An 18127-nucleotide genomic window follows, 5' to 3' on the forward strand; every position below is an offset into this window, starting at 1 on the left:
CCGGTTCCTCCCATGAAGACCCGTCTGAGTTACTTCATGAGATTTTCCGATCGACTATGTTCTGTGATAGTTTAAAGTCTCCGGTTCCTCCCATGAAGACCCGTCCGAGTTACTTTATGAGATTTCCCGATCGACTATGTTCTGTGATAGTTTAAAGTCTCCGATTCCTCCCATGAAGACCCCTCCGAGTTACTTCATGAGATTTCCCGATCGACTATGTTCTATGATAGTTTAAATTCTCCGGTTCCTCCCATGAAGACCCGTCTGAGTTACTTCATGAGATTTCCCGATCGACTATATTCTGTGATAGTTTAAAGTCTCTGGTTCCTCCCATGAAGACCCGTCCGAGTTACTTCATGAGATTTCCTGATCGACTATGTTCTGTGATAGTTTAAAGTCTCCGGTTCCTCCCATGAAGACTCATCCGAGTTACTTCTTGAGATTTCCCGGTCGACTATATTCTAATGCAAAACTATAATGCTTGTACTAACCTTGTAATGGTTTAAGGTTTCTGAGTTTTTCTTAAGGAAATTGGGTAGGTCCTTCCTTAGGGTTCCCAATTGTCGATCGCTCGAATAGATTATAAAAGTTAGGCCAATGATTGTCAAACTGTTTGAACCGCATTTATCTCTTGGGCGATGTTTGTCTTGCATTATATCTATTGAAAGAAATAGAGTACATACACTATAAGCATACTTGTCTTCAGTTCACCGGGAACTTGCTTCAACTAATTTGGATTTGTTCTTCCAGATATACTTTTGAATAATGTGATCTCGTTAGGTTCGGTAAGGCTGTAAGTGATTTGCACTCCAGGGACGCTCAAGAATACTTCCTTCAGTATCCTGAAGATAATATGAACCCGATGCGAGTTATTCTATTACTTTGTAAGGTCCTCCCCATTGTGGTGCTAACTTGTTGACATCTCCGACGAGTTTAACATACTTCCATACCATATCTCCTACTTGGAAAAATATCAGGATAACTCTTTTGTTATAATTTTGCCTCATTCGTTGTCGATATGAGGTGAGTCGAGCTGCAACCTTGTCTCTACTTTCTTCTATCAAGTCTAGCTCCATGAGTCGTCGATCAACATTGCCTTCATCATATAGTCGTTTTCTATCAGATTCTACTCCCACTTCGATGGGAATTATTGCTTCTCCTCCATAAACTAATTGGAAAGGAGTAATTCCTGTTGCTTCTCGAGGTGTAGCACGATAGACCCAAAGAACACTGGGTAATTCATCTACCCAGCTACCTCCAACATGATCCAGTTTGGTTTTTAAGCCCCTTATGATTTCTCTATTTGTTACTTCTACTTGACCATTACTTTGTGGATACGCCATGGAGGTGAATTCCTGAATAATGCCATAACTTTTGCACCAGTCTAGGATTCTGTCTCCTTGAAATTGTCTTCCATTATCAGAAACTAATTTATGAGGGATACTAAATCTGCATATGATATTTTTCCATAGGAATTTAATAACTGCATCTTCAATAATCCGAGCAAGTGCTTCCGCTTCTACCCATTTAGAGAAATAGTCTAATGCTACTAATAAATACCTTCTCTGTGCAGCTACCATAGGAAATGGGCCCACTATATCCATGCCCCGCTGATCAACGGGACAGGAGACTATAGAGGTCCTTAACAATTGCGTAGGATGATGCGGAATATTTTGATGTTTCTGACAAGAAATATATGTTCTTACCAATTTATTAGCATCCTCGTGTAAAGTAGGCCAGAAATATCCTGCTAATAAAATTCTGCGAGCTAAGGATCTCCCTCCTATATGACTACCACATGAGTCTTGATGAACCTCCTGTAAAATAAATTGTATATCTTTTGTGCCAACACACTTTAGCAAAGGTCTGGAGAAAGCTCTCTTATATAACTACTCCCCTATCATAGTATATTGAGCAGCTCTTTTCTTGAATATCCTTGCCTGTTCTGCATCTCTGGGAAGAATACCTTACTGTAAGTACAATATGATTTGTGCCCTCCAGTCGCCCTATATTTCTACATCATCTTGTCTTTCAATACAAGATATTAACAGAGTCTGTTCTACTGGCCGATCCAAATTCCATGGTGTTATAGCGGAGGGCAACTTAGCTAATTCATCTGCTACCTGATTTTCAGACCGAGGAACTTTTTGTATATTCACTTCTTGAAACTGAGACTTCAGCTTATCAAATGCCTCGACATATAACTTGAGCCTATCGTTATTAATTTCAAAGTTACCCGATAGTTGTTGGGCTGCTAATTGAGAATCAGAATATATGAGGACCCAAGCTACTCCTATATGCCGAGCGGCTTGCAATCCAGCTATCAATGCTTCATATTCTGCTTCATTGTTAGTGGCTCTATAGTTCAATCTGATAGAAAGTTGGAGTCTGTCTTCTCTTGGAGATATAAGAAGAACACCAATTCCGCTACCTTGTCTGGTTGAGAGCCATCCACATAAACTTTCCAAATATTTTCTTCCTTGGGACCTTGAACTTCTATAATGAAATCTACTAGAGCTTGTGCCTTGATGGCCGAGCGAGGTTGATACTGTATATCATACTCACTTAGTTCAGTCGTCCATTTGATCAGCCGACCTGATGCCTCTGGGTTGAGTAGCACCCGTCCGAGAGTACTGTTGATCAATACAACAATTGCATGTGCTAAAAAATATGGGCGCAACCTCCGGGCAGTCAATACTAGTGCATAAGCCAATTTTTCGAGTGTAGTATATCTACACTCGGCTCCTTTTAATAAATGGCTGGAAAAATATACAGGTTTTGGTTCTTTCCCTTATTACCTAACTGATATAGAACCCACAGCGTTCTCATTAGCTGACAGATACACCCAGAGAGTTTCTCCTACTATAGGCTTAGCTAATACAGGAAGGATAGACAAGTAATCTTTTAATTCTTGGAAGGCCTTATCACATTCCTCGTTCCACTGAAATTTGTTTGCCTTCCGGAGTATTTTAAAGAAGTGGAAGCTACGATCGGCCGACCTGGAAATGAACCTAGACAAGGCTGTAATCCGGCCGGTAAGTCTTTGAGCTTCCCTCATGTTGCGCGGCGGCTCCATGTTCTGAAGTGCCTTGACTTTGCTCGGGTTGACCTCTATTCCTCGTTCAGACACCATATACCTCAGGAATTTTTCCCCTTTTTCTCCAAATAAATATTTGCTTGGGTTTAGCTTGAGCCCATATCGTCTCAATGTCTTGCAGGTCTCCTCTATATCCCTGCACAGATCAATAGCTTGAAGAGACTTAATTAAGATATCATCAACATATACTTCCATATTTCTTCCAATCTGCTTCTGGAAGACCTTATTCATAAGCCTTTGATAAGTTGCTCCTGCATTTTTTAGTCTGAAGGGCATAACATTATAACAATAAGTACCTTCAGATGTTATAAAGCTGACCTTTTCTTGATCCTCCTTAGCTAAGGGGACCTGATGATAGCCCTGATAAGCGTCTAGCATAGAGATGTATTCACACCCAGTAGTAGAGTCTACCAGTTGATCGATCCAGGGTAAGAGATAATAATCTTTTGGGCAAGCTTTGTTGAGATCTCGGAAATCAATGCATACCTGCCATTTGTTTCCTGTCTTAGAGACTAAGACCACATTAGCTAGCCAACTAGGAAATTGTACTTCCCTGATGTAGCCAACCTCCATGAGTTTAGTTATTTCTTCCTTAATGATTTGGTTCTGCTCTGCGCTAAAATTCCTTTTCCTTTGCATAACTGGCAGGGCATCTGGAAAGACATGCAAAGAATGCTCCATTACTGCAGGAGAAACCCCCGAGACCTCTTTGGGCGTCTTGGAAAACACATCATTAATCTTCTTCAGGCATTGCACCAGTTCGACTTTCAGAGTGGGATCAAGATCAGCTGCAATATATGTAGTAGCTTCAGGTCGATCGGTCTGAATCTGGACTTCTTCCTTTTCTTCATAAACCAGAACAGGCGGTTTCTCCTGAATAGCATTGACCTCCATTCTTTGAATTTTTCGGGCAGCATTAGCTTCAGTCCGAACAATCTCTACATAACATTTTCGAGCTGTCTTCTGATCACCTCGCACTTCCCCTACCTGGTCAGCAACAGGAAATTTAATTTTTTGACAGAAAGTAGAAACGACCGCCCTAAACTCGTTTAAGGGCGGCCGACTCAGTATCACATTATAAGAGGATGGGGCATCCACCACCATGAAATAAGATCTTCTCGTTCTCATTAGGGGCTCCTCCCATAGAGATATGGCCAACTTTATTTGACCAAGCGGTTGTACTTCATTACCCGTGAATCCATATAAAGGAGTCACCATCTGTTGAAGTTCGCTCGGGTCGATCTATAATTGATCAAAAGACTTCTTAAAGATAATATTGATAGAACTACCAGTGTCTATAAAGGTGCGAGAAATAGAATATTTGGCTATCATGGCCTTGATTATCAATGCATCATCATGTGGTATTTCCACCCCCTCAAGATCTCTAGGTCCAAAATTTATTGTTACGCTCCGCAAGTGTACGGAAATGTCACAAGTAATATAAAAGATTATCGTATCCACAGGGACTGGAATAAGCACTAGAAATGTCTCAATGCGAATTAGCTAAACAACTATCCAATCGTTTCAAAAGCAAAGTAAAGGTAAACAAATCTAATATTAAAGATCAACAAACAAGAGTTTAGTGTTTTGGGTTATGATAAAGGGAGATTCTAGGAGTTTCGGTTTCTTTGTAAGATTTCTTGAATGTAAATGGTTCACCAATTCTTATCCCTCAATTGCCAAACATGTAGAAAGTTGCAAATTCCCTCTTGCAATAGACAACCGGCTAAGGACTGAGAAATGTATCTAAATAGGATTAATTAGACATGAACCTATGTTGTCCTTACACAGAAGTGCACCTATTACTATGCCTTCCTCGGATATCAACGTAGAAGCCCACGACTCATTAATCTATCAAGATACAAGAAGCTAATCATAAAATCCATCCTACTCTCTTGAATATCCCAATTTCCTCTTCAAGATTATCTCTCAAACGTCATTACACGGGCTTGCACCTGTCACGTGGATCCCTCGGATGATCGAGTGAGAGTTTATCTTTACCAAGTCTATAAGAAATCCAAACAATCAATCAAGAATGAGAATTGAGCGCAAACCACCATCAATCATTCAAAATCTAATTGATACAAGCAAGATAATGTCATCGAAACAAGAAAATGGCAAATCCATAAGAGCTTACATCAATCCATCATACAAATACTCCCTTAATCCTAGAATACAAGATCTACTACATGAATCGAGGAAGAAAACCCGAAGAAATAGAGATTACAAGCATTCCTTGAATCCCCCAATCCAAGAAACCAAGAAAAAGGGAGAAAAAGGAAACTTATCTACAAAGAAGCTTCGTCTTCGGATCCAATCCACGCTCCGGAGTCGAAATCGTCGAGATCTCCCCTTGAATCACCCAGAAATCCTCCCAAGAATGGGAGGAAACCACCAAATCTTGCTTTCTCCCAAAGGGGGAGAGATCCCTTTTCAATTCATGAAGATGGGTTTAAATAGAGGAGGGAATCGGGCGCCACACGGCCCCTCGACACGGCCATGTGAGATCCACACGGCCATGTCCAGTTCCTTCTTTGCCAATGCTGCACGGCCGTGTGGTGCACACGGCCAAGGCCCTCCTGCTCTCTGGAAATGCTACACGGCCGTGTGGTGCACACGGCCATCACCTGCTTGGTCTCTGGGAACCTCACACGGCCGTGTAGATCCACACGGCCATGTCCTGCTTGGCCTCTGGAAACCTCACATGGCCGTGTAGATCCACACGGCCATGTCCTGCTTGGCCTCTGGAAACCTCACATGGCCGTGTAGATTTACACGGCCATGTAAGGTTTCAGCACTAGATGCCATACATGGCCGTGTGCAGCTCACACCCCCTTGCATGGCCCTTGCACATCCTTTGTCTTAGCTTTGAATAGTTATGTTTCATTGCAACATATTTTATGCCACCAATATGGGGTTTTCTCCCATTGAAGTCTTCATCAAAGTTGTAGATCTTGAAGTTATCTACAAGTCGGTATAAAGAACAGCCCAAATCTCCAACCGAGCACAAAGTTATGACCGTTTTAGTTTCAGTCTGCAGTGCAGAAAACCTCACACGGCCTTCACACGGCCGTGTGAGGTTCACACGGCCCCAACATGACCCCTACACGGCCTTAACACGCCCATGTGAGTTCTACACGGCCAGAACATGAAGAAAACATAGTTTTGAATGCCCATGTCACTCTGGAAGCTCTAGACTTCATTTAAACTCTGTTTTTACTCCAAATCACGTCCTGTCAATCAAAATAAGCAAAGAGTAGATCTCCGAACAGAATATAATGAAAGTATGATATTCTACTGAAACAGGGTGCAATAAACATAGATTATGCCAATGAAATACAAGTAGATGCCCATCAAAGTATGCATAAAAGAGTATATAATCTACGCACATCACACCCCCAGACTTAAACCTTTGCTTGTCCTCAAGCAAAATGCTGCAGTCTAAATTCATATGTTCTACAGCATATTCATAAAACCTAGTGCACTTTCCTAATTCTATCAAAAAGTTTCATTAACAAGCGTGATCATGTAAACAACTAAAGTATGGTTCAAGCATAAGAATCTTGTGCACAGTGTAAAAGTAACTCAACACCCTTCAAGTTTCAATCCATGTCCTAGTCAAGTCGTCATCAAATTTGAATTCCTAATGTTTCCAGTGAAAGACAAGTAACCAGTGATAGGCACTTACTCACCATTCACTTGGTTCATATTTCTCAACTAACCCAAGGTCTCAAAGGTGTGCTCAATCTCAAGGGAAGCTAAGCAGTCATTTCCCCAGTAACCTAACTCGGTCTCAAAGGGGTGACTTGCTAGATTCCACTCATGACAACTGTTTTTTATATCCTTTTTTTTTTTTTATAAGTGTTTGCATTGTGCAAAACTTATTCACAAATGTACTTTTAGCACACATGTTGGGATATTTTGATTTTTCCAAATGAGCTTTAATGATTTGAGCCTCATCCAGTAACCAAAATGAAAGTTGAGAAATCACCATGAAAACCAAGTACTAAGCAAACAAGATGAATCATGACTATTTCAATGACATCAACTATTCAAGCATCAAGCACAAGTGTAGTGAAGATAAAATCCTTAAGGTTGAACCAAAACTAAAACTCATCACCATAAGATTCTTAGCTTATTAATGCTTCCCAAGATAGAAAAAAGAACTACACAAAGTTTACTACTAGCATCATTCGAACATCATGAATCAAGCCAATAATCGTGCTAACATTTCACTTGAATCCAAGAAAGCATATAAGTGAAGTTTTGATGTTCTCAAGATGTATGCCACAAAAAATCAAAACACAATGCAAGACATAAGCAAAAACAAAAACAAACAAAGCAAATCAACTGCATCTAATGCATCCCCAGACTTAAATTTTTCATTGTCCCAATGAAAACTAAAAACAATGTGGAGGAGATTTTAAAAGAAGTTACCAAGTGATGAGCTCCAAATGGTTGACGTTCATGTTTTTAAAGATACTCCTCCATCCAATACTCACATTCCTCCACAACTTTGAATTCTACAACAATAAGATAGACAAGAAAAATTAAGTAGAGGATACATGTTTATTATAAAGAGAGAACTAAAGACATAAAAGAAAATAAGGAAAATGAACTTGGGTTGCCTCCCAAGAAGCGCTTGTTTAAGGTCATTAGCTCGACCACCTCATTAGATTCATCTAAATCTTGCTCTTGGAGGGGTAAGATATTTTAGAACCCTCCTACCAAGGGCTCTTATTATGGAGGGAGCTTTCATCAAAGGAGCTACAAAGTAAAGTATAACTCTCTCCATCTTCGTCTTCTTGGAAATTTTTTCAGGTGGTCGAAGACGGTTCAGATTGAGCTTCCAATTATTGGCCCATGTGAAATCTGCACATCCAAAAGAAAAACAAATCTCCCACAAGCATGTTATATAGTATAGAGCTAGAACCATATCAAGATAAGATGAATAAGTAATAAAAACTGAATCACATCCAACAAAGTCAATTATAGGTACCTCCATAAAGTTTTCCAAAAGATCACAAGAAATACTAACCTTACTTTGCTGAGAAATACCTGAAATTTCTAAACATGTAGATGTGACTTCCTCTGAATCAAATGATGGTTCCGGCTCTAGCTTAGGTGTTGATGATATCAATGATGGTGATTCTCGAGACTCTACTAGCTCTGCATAAGTCCCTACACATTGTTCCACAACATGATCATTTCTTAAAACCTCTAAGGGTTGTCTTGACAAAGGTGGTGATCCTTGAGATGTTGCTTCCACAACACAGCTCCCTACACATTCTTCCATATCATCATCAACACATACATCAAAAATAAACCAACATCTATGTCCTCAATAGGAGAATCAATAACAAGAGGATCAATAACTTCACTTGCAGTTTTAAGTTGATCTACCACATCACATTCATCATCTGAAAATTCAATGTCACTATAACACCTTATAAAATTTTGAGGTAGATCTGAAAACTTATTTACCACTACATTATCAATAAAATCCTCATCTGAAAAATCTTCATCTTCATATATATTCAAAAATCTACACTCAACCATATTAGTGTCACAGGATTTGCCGAAGTCTTTATTTTCATTGACCCCCACTAACCTTTGTGGAAAAGGAACCCTTAGTGAAGGTCCTGGGAAAGACTGAACTCCCTTTTTCCCAAATTCCCTTTGAGCTTTTGGAGGAGGTCCAACTTGCTTATCTAATGTTGGTGTGATTAATCGTTGAGGGAAAGGTACTTCTGGCCTTTGGGAACTTCCTAGAGAAATGGAATTGAGTTCTTGTGATCTTCTATTATTCTTCTCCTCAATTCTAAACATGTCATTCTTCAGAAGTTCTTCATGATTTTTGCCACTTCTCAACCCGACATCATCACACTTTTCATTGGATCTTGACTGTGTAGGAGGGGGATCTTCTTTAAACCATTTTGAAACAATACTATTAAGCTTTGCCCCCAAATGTTCGAACTCCTCACTCTGTGACTTGTGAATTTCAACATTTTTGGGTGGTTGAATTTCATTTTGTTTGATAGGCTCTCTTACATTCATGGCTTGCACTTTTTGAATATCTGAGGGAAATTCCATCCAACTTTTGTTCGACCATTCATGGAGGTTCAATGTCACTTGATCAATTAATGAATAAGCTTCATCTACACTTTTGTCCATAAAAGAACCTCCAGCTGATGAATCCAATAAAGTCTTGTCTGAGAGAGAAATTCCCCCATAGAATATGTGTAAAATCAATCATTTTTCAAAACCATGATGAGGGCACTGTCTTTGAAGACTCTTGAATCTATCCCATGCTTCAAATAATGATTCTCCATATGCCTGAGCAAAATTTGTTATGCAATTCCTCATATACACCGTTCTACTTGGAGGGAAAAAGTGATTCAGAAATTGCTTCTCCAATTGTTCCCAACTTGTGATGCTTTGAGGACAGAGAGAATATAGCCAAGTCCTTGCTTTATCCTTGATACTGAAAGGAAATGTCATCAATCGAACTGCATCTGCTGATACTCCTTCACATTTCACCAAATCACAAATCTCTAAAAATATTTCAAGATGCAGATAAGGACTTTCTGATACTTCTCCTCCAAATTTGTGACCTTGTATCATGAAAATTATCTCTGGGTCTAGTTGGAAACTTTCTGCTTCAATTTGAGGTTGCACAATGGGAGATAAAAATCTTGCGGAAAAGGGTGTAGAAAAATTTCTCATGGGTCTGCTTGACATGTTAGTGCTCATGGATATTCAAGAAGAAAAAGAAAATTATCAAGGATCAAAAACAAGAAATAAAATGCAATATGAAAAGCAAGAAAACGAATGCAGAATTTAAATTGCAAGAAAGAAAGTACATAATGAAAACAAGAAAGAAAAGATAAATGGAAAAAGAAAAATGTCTAGAATAATTCATCTGCTAAAAATTTGCAAGATATGTTTACAAAAGAAAAGAAGAAAGAAACAAGATCAAAAGAGAAAACAGAGAAAAGTTAGATTAGAGTACTAGAAATCAAGAATGCAAAGTTAGAATTAGAATTGCAACAAAAAGAATTGTCAAGAATGTTATTCAAGAAAGGAAAAACTTTTGAAAACATAATTCTAACAATTAGTTATAACTATGCAAATCAAAAGAAAGAAAGAAAAGTTATGTTTAGTCTAACTCAATTGATAATTCCTAATGTTATAGCGCAGTCCCCGGCAACGGTGCCAAAAACTTGTTATGCTCCGCAAGTGTACGGAAATGTCACAAGTAATATAAAAGATTATCGTATCCACAGGGACTGGAATAAGCACTAGAAATGTCTCAATGCGAATTAGCTAAACAACTATCCAATCGTTTCAAAAGCAAAGTAAAGGTAAACAAATCTAATATTAAAGATCAACAAACAAGAGTTTAGTGTTTTGGGTTATGATAAAGGGAGATTCTAGGAGTTTCGGTTTCTTTGTAAGATTTCTTGAATGTAAATGATTCACCAATTCTTATCCCTCAATTGCCAAACATGTAGAAAGTTGTCGGTTCCCTCTTGCAATAGACAACCGGCTAAGGACTGAGAAATGTATCTAAATAGGATTAATTAGACATGAACCTATGTTGTCCTTACACAGAAGTGCACCTATTACTATGCCTTCCTCGGATATCAACGTAGAAGCCCACGACTCATTAATCTATCAAGATACAAGAAGCTAATCATAAAATCCATCCTACTCTCTTGAATATCCCTATTTCCTCTTCAAGATTATCTCTCAAATGTCCTTACACGGGCTTGCACCTGTCACGTGGATCCCTCGGATGATCGAGTGAGAGTTTATCTTTACCAAGTCTATAAGAAATCCAAACAATCAATCAAGAATGAGAATTGAGCGCAAACCACCATCAATCATTCAAAATCTAATTGATACAAGCAAGATAATGTCATCGAAACAAGAAAATGGCAAATCCATAAGAGATTACATCAATCCATCATACAAATACTCCCTTAATCCTAGAATACAAGATCTACTCCATGAATCGAGGAAGAAAACCCGAAGAAATAGAGATTACAAGCATTCCTTGAATCCCCCAATCCAAGAAACCAAGAAAAAGGGAGAAAAAGGAAACTTATCTACAAAGAAGCTTCGTCTTCGGATCCAATCCACGCTCCGGAGTCGAAATCGTCGAGATCTCCCCTTGCATCGCCCAGAAATCCTCCCAAGAATGGGAGGAAACCACCAAATCTTGCTTTCTCCCAAAGGGGGAGAGATCCCTTTTCAATTCATGAAGATGGGTTTAAATAGAGGAGGGAATCGGGCGCCACACGGCCCCTCGACACGGCCATGTGAGATCCACACGGCCATGTCCAGTTCCTTCTCTGCCAATGCTGCACGACCGTGTGGTGCACACGGCCAAGACCCTCCTGCTCTCTGGAAATGCTACACGGCCGTGTGGTGCACACGGCCATCACCTGCTTGGTCTCTGGGAACCTCACACGGCCGTGTAGATCCACACGGCCATGTCCTGCTTGGCCTCTGGAAACCTCACATGGCCGTGTAGATCCACACGGCCATGTCCTGCTTGGCCTCTGGAAACCTCACATGGCCGTGTAGATTTACACGGCCATGTAAGGTTTCAGCACTAGATGCCATACATGGCCGTGTGCAGCTCACACCCCCTTGCATGGCCCTTGCACACCCTTTGTCTTAGCTTTGAATAGTTATGTTTCATTGCAACATATTTTAGGCCACCAAGATGGGGTTTTCTCCCGTTGAAGTCTTCATCAAAGTTGTAGATCTTGAAGTTATCTACAAGTCGGTATAAAGAACAGCCCAAATCTCCAACCGAGCACAAAGTTATGGCCGTTTTAGTTTCAGTCTGCAGTGCAGAAAACCTCACACGGCCTTCACACGGCCGTGTGAGGTTCACACGGCCCCAACATGACCCCTACACGGCCTTAACACGCCCATGTGAGTTCTACACGGCCAGAACATGAAGAAAACATAGTTTTGCATGCCCATGTCACTCTGGAAGCTCTAGACTTCATTTAAACTCTGTTTTTACTCCAAATCACGTCCTGTCAATCAAAATAAGCAAAGAGTAGATCTCCGAACAGAATATAATGAAAGTATGATATTCTACTGAAACAGGGTGCAATAAACATAGATTATGCCAATGAAATACAAGTAGATGCACATCAAAGTATGCATAAAAGAGTATATAATCTACGCACATCACTTATCTCGGGACCAGCTGCTCGTTCTATGCTGCACCCCACAGTATGAATCTCCAGTCTTCGTGCATGTGCTTTTCTGCCCCTATTAGAATCTCCATCAGTGGGCCCACCTGCGATCATATTGATATTGCCCCGGGCGGCATTACTCCTGTTTTCTTCTTGTTGGGCTGTCATGGCTTCAGAAGGAGCCTTCTCCGACACCTGGCTTGTACCGGCCGGGTAGGCAATGCATCCTACCGAGGCTCGACCGTGCGATATTCCAATTTGAGTGGACTTTGCTGCCTAGGGTACTGCTGCCGATAATAGTTTTGCCTTTGGTAGCGCTCCCTGTTTGCTCTTTTATTTCTCAAAACAAAACAATCTTTAGTATGATGACTGCTAGTTTTATGATAAATGCACCATCTTCTCGGTGCCTCTGGCTGTATCTCCACGTGTTGTACTATCTGTGGACGATATTCTGGATGACAATGAGGTGGATGAAACGCTCGAGGCCCCCTTGGTGGAGGAACAGGAGCAGGAGCTTTCTCCTTAACCAGAGTAGGAGAAGAAGTAATGCCCTCTTTTTTGCGGGCAGCTTGAGCTTCTTCCACATTAATAAATTCAGTGGCACATTCAATTAAAGAATCAAAATTGACAGGAGGATTTCTCACCAGATCTTTAAAGAAATCATTATCATTTAAACCTTGAGAGAAAGCGCTTACTAAGATTTCAGTAGTAGCATTGGGTACATCGATAGCTACCTTATTGAATCTTTTGATGTAGGCTCGGATGGACTCTTTGGATGCTTGCTTAATTGAGAATAAACTCCAAGGAGTCTTATGATACCTCTTGTTACTGAAAAAATGGTGTAGAAAAACTTTCTTGAAGTCCCTAAATTTTTGGATAGATTTTTCTGGCAATCTCTTGAACCAGCGCTGTGCGGCTCCTCCGAGTGTAGTAAGAAACATCCGACATTTCACCCCATCAGAGAATTGTTGTAATAATGCTACATTCTCAAATTTCAATAGATGATCCTCTGGATCTGTGGTCCCAGTATATTCGTCGATCTGAAGATTTTGATACCGCTTAGGAAGCGGATCATCCAGTACACTTTGAGAGAAGGGAGAGATAACTTTTTTCGACGAGCTGTCACTAGTTATCATTTTAACTTTATGCTTTTCTTTATCTGGTGCTTCGCCAGAAGATTCTTGAAACACAGGCCTTCGTCCCCCCTATTCCATGGGAGTACGAAGAAAGGCCCATGGACGCCTTGTCGGAGAAACTGTAGCTGGAGGAAAATATGCATGTTCTTCCTCTTTTCCCTTCCGGTGCTCAGTAGTTGAGATTACTAGATTATGAGCTATTGGCAGAGTAGCTCCAGTATGAGCTTGAAGTTGTTGTTGTTGTTGTTGCAAAGCTTTTTGTACATGAGAATTAATGAGGAAATCCAGATCCTCACGGCTAATGGTGAGTAGCTTTGATTTTCCAACCACTTCCATCATGTAGTCTTAGATTCAGGTGAAGTTCCCACAGAGGGCGCCAATTTGATCCTGTCTGAGAAGCTTAACAAAACGGAGAGCTGGGAGAAAAAACCTACCGCTGATGAAGAATAATACCTATAGAATGACGATCCGAGAAACCCAAAACGGATCCAAGAAGATGAAACCCTGGAATGTCCTTCTGATGCGAAGTTCCGATGGTGATAAAGAAATCCTACCGAAGCGAAACCGAATCCGGAGCTTCCAAGGCTTCCTGCGCACCAGAGACCAACCAACACTATTGTCAGTGACCTAAGACCGGGGTGGGAATCCCTGGCTAGGCCCTCTGACGCTCAAATTAGTGATCTCTCTCCGTGTGGAAGGAAGAAAGAAGAAGGAGAAAAACAGCAGTTCCGAATTAGGGTTATGAATGTGCACAAGGATGTGAACTTACCTCGCCAACGGAGAGGATTCCCCTTTTTATACCACTTCATATAACATCCGTAGTCATGAAGAGGACCCCGGTCTGTTAGAGTTTGTTATGAGATGACGTAAGCTACGTACTTGTAGTAAATGACTTTTAAGGAATCTTTTTTGTACCCTAGATGTACCTTCTTTATCGTCTAGTACCTGTAGAAAAGTCTAAAAACACATTTCCCGCCAAATATGTAGAACCTGTTATATAATCACACATTGCAAATATCTTCATTAAACTACTTTATTTGAAATATTTACTTCTGTCCTGTTTCACAAGTTATCTAAAAGTGTATCTATCGTTCCTACTCGCCCCTCCTGTTTTTGCTATATCATATATAGCCTAATATAACATTGTTTCTTGTATCAGTCGAAACTAAACTTAAACTAGGTCTGGTCAATTATTATTACCTCTCATAAGGCTCCTTGGGCAATACCCGCCCGTACCCCTCTAAGTTTATTATCCCAGCTAGTATTGGGCTATATTTTATCAAGTGTATAATCTTGATCCATATTGGTATAGCCTTTCCCAGGTATTATCCAGCCTAGATTGGTCTACCTCATTGGAAGTATGTCTAGGTCAATATTGCCCTATTTAGTTGGAAGTATTTCTCGGCCGATATTGGCTTTCCTCCCTAAAGGTATGTCTTGACAGAAATTGGTTTGCCTCCCTGGAGGTATATCTCGGCCGATATTGGCTTTCCTCCCTGAAGATATGTCTTGACAGAAATTGGCTTGCCTCCCTGGAGGTATATCTCGACCGATATTGGCCTTCCTCTCCGGAAGTATATCCTGATCGATATTGGCCTATCTACTTGGAAATATATCTTGGCCGATATTGGCCTTCCTCTCCGGAAGTATATCCTGATTGATATTGGCCTACCTCCTTTGAGTTATATCCCGGCCGATATTGGCCTTCCTCTCCGGAAGTATATCCTGATCGATATTGGCCTACCTCCTTTGAGGTATATCCCGGCCGATATTGGCCTACCTCCTTTGAGATATATCCCAGCCGATATTGGCCTTCCTCTCCGGAAGTATATCCTGATCGATATTGGCCTACCTCCTTTGAGGTATATCCCGGCCGATATTGGTCTTCCTCTCCGTAAGTATATCCTGATCGATATTGGCCTACCTCCTTTGAGGTATATCCCGACCGATATTGGCCTACCTCCTTTGAGATATATCTCGGCCGATATTGGCTTACCTCCTTTGAGGTATATCGCGGTCGATATTGGCCTTCCTCTCCGGAAGTATATCCTGATCGATATTGGCCTACCTCCTTTGAGGTATATCTCGGCCGATATTGGCCTTCCTCTCCGGAAGTATATCCTAATCGATATTGGCCTACCTCCTTTGAGGTATATCCTGGCCGATATTGGCCTTCCTCTCCGGAAGTATATCCTGATCGATATTGGCCTACCTCCTTTGAGGTATATCCCGGCCGATATTGGCCTTCCTCTCCGGAAGTGTATCCTGATCGATATTGGCTTACCTCTCCGAAGGTATATCCTGATCGATATTGGCTTACCTCCTTTGTGGTATATCTTGGCCAATATTGATCTATTTTCTCCACTCAGCTATCTCCTTTCCCTTCCTTACCGGGGATCCATGAAACCTAACCCATATCATCGAATAATAAAATCAGAACTCAGTTCGATATTACCAGTTCTGATTACCTTAAGTTTTTTGTCGTTGTCGAATGCAACTGACCTTAAGTTCTTGAGTTTTAGCTTAGTGAACTTCAATCTGTCTCCGGTCATGTGTTTAGAGCATCCACTATCTAATATTCATTGGTCTAAATCATTATTTTCCTACACATAAAATATTTGATTTGGATCCAATTTTGACGAATCAAAAGATAGTTTGATTGTAACGCCCATAAATTTCCTCTATTTAAATAAAGCAAAAAGAAGTTGAAGAAGAGAAAAAGAAATAAAAATACAATCATAAATGGCCTGGGCTAGGATTGAGTAAGTCAATTATGTAAATATTATTTTTCCTAATTCCCTTAAGTGTAATATCTAGGTATTCAACATTTTTAATTACACACTCAGAATTAGAAAAGGTAACTAAATAACCAAAGTCACATAGTAGACTTATGCTAAGTAAGTTAAAGTTAAATTTATCAACTAATAGGACTTTTCGAATAATAAAATCAGAACTCAGTTCGATATTACCTGTTCTGATTATCTTAAGTTTTCCGTCATTGCCGAATGCAACAGACCTTAAGTTCTTGAGTTTTAGCTTAGTAAATTCAATCTGTCTCCGGTCATGTGTCTAGAGCATCCACTATCCAATATTCATTGGTCCAAATCATTATGTTCCTACACATAAAATATTTGATTTGGATCCAATTTTGACGGATTAAAAGATAGTTTGATTGTAACGCCCATAAATTTCCTTTATTTAAATAAAGCAAAAAGAAGTAGAAGAAGAGAAAAAGAAATTAAAACACAATCATAAATGGCCTGTGCTAGGATTGAACCCTAGACCTCTTACTTGAAATTAGTTTAAGTCGCCATTACGTGGTGGTAAAGCATCACATTGGAAGTAGGAAACAATTGATTATAAGCAGATTTTGTGTGAAGAGATGCTTCAATTTTCACTTAGTATAAAAGGGAAAGGAAGAAATGAAAACCTAACTTTTCATCTTCCTCTTCCTTTCCTCTCTAGCCAAATTTTTCCTTTCCTCATTTCAAGTTTCGGTCAAGAACCCTAGGGCTCCAAGCATTAAAGCTTTGCAAGGGGAAGAATAAAAAGGGAAGGTCTCTCCCAAGGAGGTGGTACGCTCGGGAAAGGTGTTTTGGGGATTTAGGCGTGCAAGAGGGGATTTGTTTTCCCTACATCTTATACTAGTACGATTTAGCGAAAGGATGTAAGTACTTCTCACCTGCGGTGTAAGTTGCTTCGTCAATGCATGTTGTAGTATGTATCTTTGTAAGTTAAAAGAAGATTCATGCCATGATATGTTTTATGTATGTTAAACGAGATAGATGTTATGATTGTAAGATGCCCTCTAAAGGTTGGGATTAAGAGTACATTTAGAGTATTTGATTTGCTTCCCATAAGATTTGGGACATAAAGTGTTTGTTGAAATGACAAGTTAGTGAAAGTATAAGAAAGAAGTATTAAAAAAAAAGTATTTTACTTTAAGATGACATGTACTGGGCGCAAGGTCCATGGGTGGGCTCCTAGATAACCACTAGGCCCCTAGATCGCCTAGTAGTACCTTAATAAATTCAGGATTAGCTACGTCGCACTTTATTAAGGATGCGCGCAAAGTGGTACAATGCCGGGCCCAAAGCAAGTGATTATTATTTTCACTAGTATGTAAGATAAAGTTTTCTAAGCTCATTGATTTGTTAAAGTGAAACATTATTAAGTTGAGAACTAGAGTTAGAGAGTGCAGGGTTTGAACTCTATAGCATAGCAAATTTTATGTTTTTCATTGCATGGTTTTAAGTGGATATTTTGCATGATAAACTGATTTTAAAATGCATGCCATATACATATTTCCAAGTTATGTATTTTATCATAAATGATTGTTAAGTGCAAGTTTTGGTTTCCGCAAGCAGTTTGAAAAACATGTACTACTTGAATGCATTGTTTTGTAAGTAGATGGTACTTACTAAGCATTGACCTATAGATTACTTTTCCTTATACTGCAGATAAAGGTAAAGGAAAGCTCGAGTAAGGAGAGGCAGCAGGAGCAATGTTTGCTGGTGTGTGTGACGGAACAGTAGGAAGTGATCTTGGAACTTGCAAGTGCATGGAATATGTTAGATTTTGGTACTGATGGACCTAATCTTATTTTGCTTAGTATAAAAGTGCTATTAAAAGTTGTGTATGATGAAATTGACAGTTTGTTAGTAATTAGCATG

At 39.9% G+C, this 18127-nt stretch overlaps 1 non-coding gene across 1 annotated transcript; it reads left to right on the forward strand.

The window, feature by feature from the left end:
• The first annotated feature begins 9359 nt into the window (after positions 1 to 9359).
• Positions 9360 to 9465, forward strand: LOC122033079. The gene has a single exon (XR_006126342.1). It is a non-coding gene; the product is annotated as a small nucleolar RNA R71 (small nucleolar RNA).
• Positions 9466 to 18127: the final 8662 nt, after the last annotated feature.

The sequence above is a fragment of the Zingiber officinale genome, chromosome 11A (assembly GCF_018446385.1).
Source record: "Zingiber officinale cultivar Zhangliang chromosome 11A, Zo_v1.1, whole genome shotgun sequence".
In the NCBI taxonomy this organism is placed as follows: domain Eukaryota; kingdom Viridiplantae; phylum Streptophyta; class Magnoliopsida; order Zingiberales; family Zingiberaceae; genus Zingiber; species Zingiber officinale.